Consider the following 8,435-nt stretch of genomic DNA (forward strand, 5'->3'; position numbering starts at 1 on the left):
GATTGGAATTTCCTCCAGGTTTTTGCCTGCAATATCAGTTCTGTTATACTCACAGACTATATTTTTACAGTTTGGGAAACTTTAGAGTGTTTTCTATCCTAATCTGACAATTATATGCATATTCTAGTTTCTGGGGCTGAGAAATAGGCCGTTTCAAATGGGTACTTTTTTTTGCCAAAAATGAAAATACTGCCCCCTACGCGCAAAAGGTTAAGTCAGGATTCCTATTTTACTCAGCCATGCCTCCTTGCCCATCCAACATTTCCTCATCTCCGACCCCTTCTAATGCGACTATTCCCAATGCTTCTCCCTCTTTTTCCCCTGCCGAGGTGCTAGAGGATCTCCTGAAACTTGAACCCCAAAAAACATCTGGGTCGGATGGTTTAGACCCTTTCTTCTTTAAGGTTGCTGCCCTCATCATCGCTAAGCCTATCTCCGACCTTTTTAACCTGTCTCTCCTTTCCATTGCTTGGAAGGCAGCCACTGTTCGTCCTTTATTTAATTAAGGATCCACCCTCTTTAAATTTTCACCTAAAATGACATACCCAAATCTAACTGCCTGTAGCTCAGGCCCTGAAGCAAGGATATGCATATTATTGGTACCATTTCAAAGGAAACACTTTGAAGTGTGTGGAAATGTGAAAGGAATGTAGGAGAAAATAAAACAATAGATCTGGTAAAAAATAATACAAAAAACATTATTTTGTATTTTTTTGTACCATCATCTTTGAAATGCAAGAGAAAGGCCATAATGTATTATTCCTGTTCAGGTGCAATTTTGATTGTGGTCAATAGACGGCAGCAGTGTATGCGCAAAGTTTTAGACTGATCCAATGAATCACTGCATTTCCTGTTCAAAATGTTGTATCAAGACTGCACAAATGTGCCTTTTTTTAAACTCTGTTTATTAAGTTTTACACACACACACACACTGACAAGACAACACAAAGCAATATAAATAATATACTCAACTAGAAAAAATACAAATAATACATTTAAAAAATAAGCTTTAAAGATACCATAATTTAGACAAGTTAAACACACCAGGCAGAAGGCTACAAAGGTTAAAGGGCAATCTATAGTACAGGGACAGAGCAAACACCTCACCATTGTTCCTGTAAACAGTCAAGGGATAGGGGTGGAGAAATGCAGCCACTCACAGACATTCATGGCCACAGACCGACCATCCACTGGACCAAAAATAAAAAGTTTACAATGCCTTAAAATAAAAAAAATGAATAATAATCATTTTATGTAGGTGTGAACAAAACTTAAAAATTTAAATAAAAAAAACTGGGAAAAACAAGCTCACATTTTAGTCTCTGACCGGACAAGATGAACAAGGCAGGTCACAATCAGTAAGCACATCAACCTTAATGCCCCCCCAGTTTGGGGTTCCCACGTGAATTTAATTGAAATTTTTCTAGTTTCAGAGAGCACAACACATCTCTCACCCAATATTTATAAAATGGGAGAGCTGCCATCTTCCAGTTCTGTAGTATAAGCCATCTAGCTAAAAGAGTTGTATAAGCAACAGTGTCCAACTGGATTCTTGACAGGGGGTACCTATGGGCAGTACTCCAAAAAGGGCTGTAAGGGGAGACAGATCTATAACAGTGTCATATATATCAGAGAAACATTTAAATATTCATTCCCAGAAACCTGACAGTTTATGACAGCCCCAAAACATATGCAACAGTGTGGCTGGTTCCATTGTACATCTGACACAGGTAGGATCCAAATCAGAGAATATTCTTCCAAGTTTGGCCCCAGACCAGTGGATACGGTGAACCACCTTGAATTGAATGAGGCTTTGTCTAGTGCTAAAAGAGGACGAATGCACCCTGTGCAGCACAGATTCCCAGGTGTCTTCCCCAAGTTCCTCCCCCAATTCCTTTTCCCATCGAGTCTTTAAAGGCACCAAAGAAGGGTTCTGTAAGTCATGAATTAATGCATATACATCTGAAATTGCGCCCCTAGGAAGCTTGTTCAGCTCCAAGATGTTCTCTATAGCTGTATTTGCAGACCTATGGGGAAATGCAGGTGTGTTAGCTCTGACAAAGTTCCTAGTCTGGAGATAGCGGAAAAAGTGGGATTGGGGGAGGCTGAACTTTTCCTGTAGCTGAGCAAAAGAGGCAAATGTATCATCAAAGAATAATTGGGCTAGTGAGGAGAGGCCTAGCGAGTGCCAGATGCCTAAAGCCCCATCATTCAAAGATGGAGGAAATAAAATGTTCTGATTGATTGGGCCTGATAGAGAAAAGCCTCGGAGGCTAAAGGCTAAACGGAATTGATTCCAAATGTTAAGAGACTGCTTTACAATTGGGTTGACACACCTTTTGCCTTGGGACACTGGGAGAGACGAGCACAGCACAGAGGAAAGTGCTGCAGGTTTACACGATTCAGACTCCATCTGGACCCAGAGTGGTCTAGGGCCAGTAGGATCAGTCTGCAGCCAGTACAGAAGGGCTCAGAAATTTGCAGCCCTGTAGTATGTCTGAAAATTTTGTAGAGCTAAACCCCCCAATGACTTAGGCTTCTGTAAATGTTTTCTACCAATCCGTGGTACCTTGCCATCCCAAATAAAATGCATGAATGTTTGATCCAGTGAAATAAAAAAAGATTTTGGAATAGAAATGGGTAAACATTGAAATAAATATAAAAATTTGGGCAACACACTAATTTTAATGACATTAATCCTTCCGATAAGAGAAAGAGCTAGCGAATTCCAAAAAGTAAAAGATTGTTTCAAACTGTCTCCTAGAGCAAAAAAGTTTCCTTGTCACTTTAACTCCCAAGTAGGTGAATTGATCCCGGACAATCCTAAACTGAGAACTTGTAAAAGAGCACTTTAAAGCAGCCCTGTTTACAGGAAAAAGCTCACTCTTGCCTCAATTCTGTCACGGTTTACCTCTGTTGAAGGAAAGGCGGACCAAAACGCGGCGTGGTTTGTGTTCATCTTGATATTTAATTAAAGAAAGTACTGAACACTGAATACAAAAACAATAAACAAATAACGACCGTGAAGCTAAATGAGAACTGTGATGACACAAGCAATCAACATAGACAATCACACACAAACAAACAGTGCAACCCAGGCTACCTAAGTATGATTCTCAATCAGAGACAACTAATGACACCTGCCTCTGATTGAGAATCATACTAGGCTGAAACATACAAATCCCCAAATCATAGAAAAACAAACATAGACTGCCCACCCAACTCACGCCCTGACCATACTAAATAAATACAAAACAAAGGAAATAAAGGTCAGAACGTGACAAATTCAGCTTGTACAATGAGATTGAGCCAAACTTTTTAAGAACAGATAAGGCACGTGGTAATGAGGTATCAGAGTTAGAGATAAACAAAAGGAGGTTGTCAGCATATAGCAAGACTTTCTGTTCTAAGCCCGTCCTGATTATTTCATGAATGGCATCATTAGAGCGTAGTGCAATGGCGAGAGGCTCGATTGACAAAGCAAACAACAAGGGGGAGAGTGGACAACCCTGTCTGGATCCGCGGTGCTAGGGAAAATAGTCAGAGGTCAAGTTGTTAGTCCGTACAGAAGCCATGTGGGAAAAATAAATAATTTTTATCCACGCAATGAATTTGGGGCCAAAGCCAAATCTATAAAGGGCAGCTGTAAGGTAATCCCACTCAATGCGGTCAAACGCTTTTTCCGCATCAAGTGAGACCACCACCTCCGGGTCCTCCGACGCTGGGGAGTACAGTATATTCATAAGGCGCCTAACATTGAAAAACAAATGCCTATTTCTCACAAAGCCAGTCTGGTCAGAGTGTATTACTTGGTGCAGCGAGCCTTCCATACGGATGGCTAAAAGCTTTGCTAGGATTTTGTAATCACAGTTTAAAAGCGAGATTGGGCGATAGGATCCACATTCCAGGGGGTCTTTGTTTTTCTTTAATAGTAATGACATTGAAGCCTGATAAAGACTAGGTGGCAGCTTTGATGTATTAAGGCACTCTGCAAATAGTCGAGACAAGAATAGGCAAAGCAGACCAGAAAACGTCCTGTAAATTCGGTTGGAAAACCACCCGGAATCTGTGATTTACCACTTTTCATTGCTGTTGCAATCTCCTCAGGTGTAAATTCTTCTTGTAGACAGTCATGGGAGTCTGTATCAATTGAAGGCATATTCAAGCCATTAAAGAAGGAATCAATCAGCAAAGGGTCTTGAGGGGATTCAGAGGTTTGTAACGCAGAGTAAAATAGTTTGAATTGATAATTGATCTCTTTATGTATAACTGTGGTGGCACCAGACGGGGTCCTTATTTGTGGGATTAAACGTGAGGCCTCAGATTTATGGATCTGATGTGCAAGGAGTTTATTGGCCTTGTCGCCTTGTTCATACCCTCTGTACCAAGCTCGCAAGAGTAACTGTTCAGCTTGCCTGGTAGAAAGCTCATCAAATTCAGATTGGAGTAGTTGGCGCTCTTTATGCAGATCAGAGGAAGGATCCATAGCATACTTCTCATCCAATGTGGCTATGGACTCGCTCAGGTCCCGAAGTCGCTGAGAGCGAACTCTGTTTTGGTCGGCTGTATAAGAAATAATTTGGCCACGTAGGTATGCTTTGAGAGACTCCCATATGGTAGAGTAGGACATACCTGGTGTTGAATTAGTTTCTAGGAATAAGGTGATTTCAGAAGAAAAGAAATTGACAAACTCCTTATCTGAGAGAAAAATGGGGTTAAGATGCCATTGATAACACATAGGAGGTCGCTGGGGAAACTCTAGTTCAAGCACTAATGGTGAATGGTCAGAAATAACAATACTCTCGTAGGTACACTGCCGAAGGTTAGGCAGAAGTTTTTTGTCCAAAAATAAGTAATCAATCCGGGAGTATGTTTGATGAACATGAGAATAAAAGGAATACTGTCTATCTGTAGGATGTAGGAAACGCCAGGCCCCAAACATAGCATATTTCTGAAGAAAGGATTAAATAAGTAGGGCATATTTTAGATGGGCCTGTAGTTGTTCGTGAGGACTTGTCAAGAACTGGGGAAATTTACAGTTGAACCCCCCCCCCCTAAAATCAACTATTGAGAATTTAAATTGGGTATAGCAGACAAAAAGGAAGAAATTACATTTGTGTCATCCTAATTGGGAGCATAAACACTAGCCAAAACAAGAGGGGTAGAAAACAGTTTACCTGTTACTATGACGTATCGTCCCTTAGGATCAGCAATAACCTCAGAAGCTACAAAGGGAGTAGCTTTATCAACCAAAATGGCAGCACCTCTTACGCTTCACCGGGTTATTAACCCCTTTGATGTTCCACGAAATGTACTTGATCGCATTACTTCGTCCCCTCTGGGCATTCCCGTTATACAACCCTGTCATTAGAGCATAGAATGGAAAAGCAATGAGCACCCAAAAACCACAGAATAACTTTTCTCAGAGTAATAATGTACGGTGGTAGATGTTTGGAAAAAGTACAGAAAAAAAACAAAAAAGACAGAATGACAACATTAGAACTGAACAATTCAACCCCCTCCCCCCATCTCAGACAGAACCTCCCCAAACGAGGTACAAGCCTAAATAGAACATGTTCTCTTCGCACAGTATGTCTGTGAGAGTGTAAACCTAAACCCACAGTCCCGCTCTTTAAAGTCGCATTTTGTTTGTGGCTCAAACAGCAAAAAGAGAGAATAAAAAATAAAAATATATTAAAAGTGAATCCCTTGTGCAAACGAAATTACAAATGCACCACTTGTAGATGTATATAATTATATTCCCAGTCTTATAACAGGCTTTGAGAGAGAAAATAAATCAAATGTATAAAGGCTCTCAGCCAAAAACCTAATTTGAAGTAAGGAAATCGTAGTAAGATAATCAAAAACAAATAAACAAATAAAAAAATAATTATAATAGTTGTCTAGTTGACGCTGAGACAGCTTACAACCAAGACCAAAAATGGATGGTCCCAAAGTAGTCGTTTGGCCTGTCCGAAAGCTGCGCGCTGCCTGGAAACAGTGGGGGAGTAGTCCTGGTAGATGGAGAAGCTCTGTCCTTGAAAGCTCAGAGTGGTATTGCGGGCTCGTCAGAGAATCTACATCTTCTCATGGAAAAAGTGCACTCTAAGAATTATGTCACGGGGCCTCCTTTGGGCGCAGCGACCGGTGGGCACGATCAATCAGGGGCTTTTTATCTAAGGCAAGAACATCCTTCAGCAGCCCAGAAAAGAAATGCGTGGCGGCGCAAGGCATGGTGAGAGAATCACTCTAAAGTCACACAGCTCCCCTTCACCTTTTTCAAATCCACAGCTAGGCGTTTCACTTCAGCCTCCAGGGAGGTAGTTAAGTCAGAGTCATTGGTAGTGGAGGTCTCCAGTGCTGCAATCTTTGTAGTGTGCCACTCTGTTATTGTTTTGAGTGATGTGATTGCTGGCACCGTCTTGTTCCGCAGGATGGTTAGACCGGCTTTCAAAGTATCAGAAACTGCAAATGAATTACTTAAAAATCATACAATGTGATTTTCTGGATTTTTGTTTTAGATTCCGTCTTTCACAGTTGAAGTGTACCTATGATAAAAATTACAGACCTCTACATGCTTTGTAAGTAGGAAAATGTGTATATACGCTGTGGGAATGTATATATGTATGTATATTATTTTACTGCTCTAGGGATGTAATTATTGTTTGGATAACCTTATTTCAATCAAATCAAAATATATTTGTTTTTTATTTTACTTTATGTATTGATTTTTATCTTTTAATCTTTCATTTTTTCACTCTTTATGTGATGTGCAATGCAGAGAACGCTGGAAGAAGCATTCTCATTTAATTACCATAGTAAATTATTGTAATGTTTGTTTATGTGTCAATTAATCCCATAAGGGATGAGTTGCCAATTGGGGATTTGACACAAAAATAAAATTTCATTAATTTCATTCATGCACAATCCATGTCTCAATAGTTTTATCTCAATCTCTTCATTCAAAGGCTCAATCATGGACACTCTTACTGACAGTTGTGGCTGCTTTGTGTGATGTATTGTTGTCTCTACCTTCTTGTCCTTTGTGCTGTTGTCTGTGACCAGTAATATTTGTACCCTGTTTTGTGCTGGTACCATGTTGTGCTGCTGACATGTTGCGTTGCTACCATGTGTTGCTGCCATGTTGTTGTCATGTGTTGCTGCCATGCTATGTTGTTGTCTTAGGTCTCTCTTTATGTTGTGTTGTCTCTCTTGTCATGATGTGTGTTTTGTCCTATATTTTTATTTTTAATCCCAGCCCCCGTCCCTGCAGGAGGCCTTTTGCCTTTTGGTAGGCCATCTTTGTAAATAAGAATACGTTCTTAACTGACTTGCCTAGTTAAATAAAGGTTCAATAAAATAACAAAAATCTACTCCGTATCCTGACAGAGAAAGAAATACAAATCTAAACTCAAGTCAAGGAAGTTTGATCTTCTTGTAATAAAAGTTGACCTTCTTCTCGTATTCAACTGAAATCATGTTTTCAAGAGAGGGATTTAGAATTATTCAACAGTTTAACGATTTGTTATTTGACACAAACACATGTCGTTGACAATTGAATGTCATCACCTGGCATGCAAACAGTGAAATTAGTTTTGATCTTAATATGGTTGTTGTCTTGATATCCAATCCAGTAATGTATTTTATGCACTAAAAGAAATGAGGTATTCTTCTGAACATGCTTGTTACTAAACTACACTGAACAAAAATATAAACATAACATGTAAAGTGTTTGTCCCATGTTTCATGATCGCAGAAATGTTCCATACACACAACAATTGTATTTCTCTCAAATTTGGTGCACACATTTGTTTAAATCCCTGTTGAGCATTTAGTGCCATTAGTGAGTATTTCTCCTTTGCTAATATAATCTATCCACCTGACAGGTGTGGCATATCAAGAAGATGGTTTAACATGAACATTACACAGGTGCACCTTGCGCTGGGGTTAATTAAAGGCCACTAAAATGTGCAGTTCCATCACACAACACAATGCCACAGATGTCTCAAGTTTTGGGGGAGCGTGTAATTGGCATGCTGACTGCAGGAATGTCCACCAGAGCGGTTGCCAGAGAATGTAATGTTAATTCCATCATCTCTAGCACCAAACCAGTGTCTACATATGTGAAAACAACACATTTATATGATCAGTGGATAAAAAGATGAGAAGAAAGGTCATAAAAAATGTTTCTCTGTGATATCACAGGGTAGGATTAAAAGTTAAAAACAGTGGTTTTCAAAACCGGTCATGATTCTAGCCCAGTGGAGGGTATTTTCTTGATTCCCCATTTCACTGTGAATCTCATAGTGTTTGAACATCAATGCTTTTGAAATGCCTGGACTTTTGAACTAAGAACTGCGACAAAAAAAAGTAGAAATGCACCTTTTTCAAAACTGTTGACACTGGTATTGTGCTGCAGATAATGGAAATGCGGT

Source organism: Oncorhynchus tshawytscha, linkage group LG10 (assembly GCF_018296145.1).
Source record: "Oncorhynchus tshawytscha isolate Ot180627B linkage group LG10, Otsh_v2.0, whole genome shotgun sequence".
Lineage (NCBI taxonomy): Eukaryota > Metazoa > Chordata > Actinopteri > Salmoniformes > Salmonidae > Oncorhynchus > Oncorhynchus tshawytscha.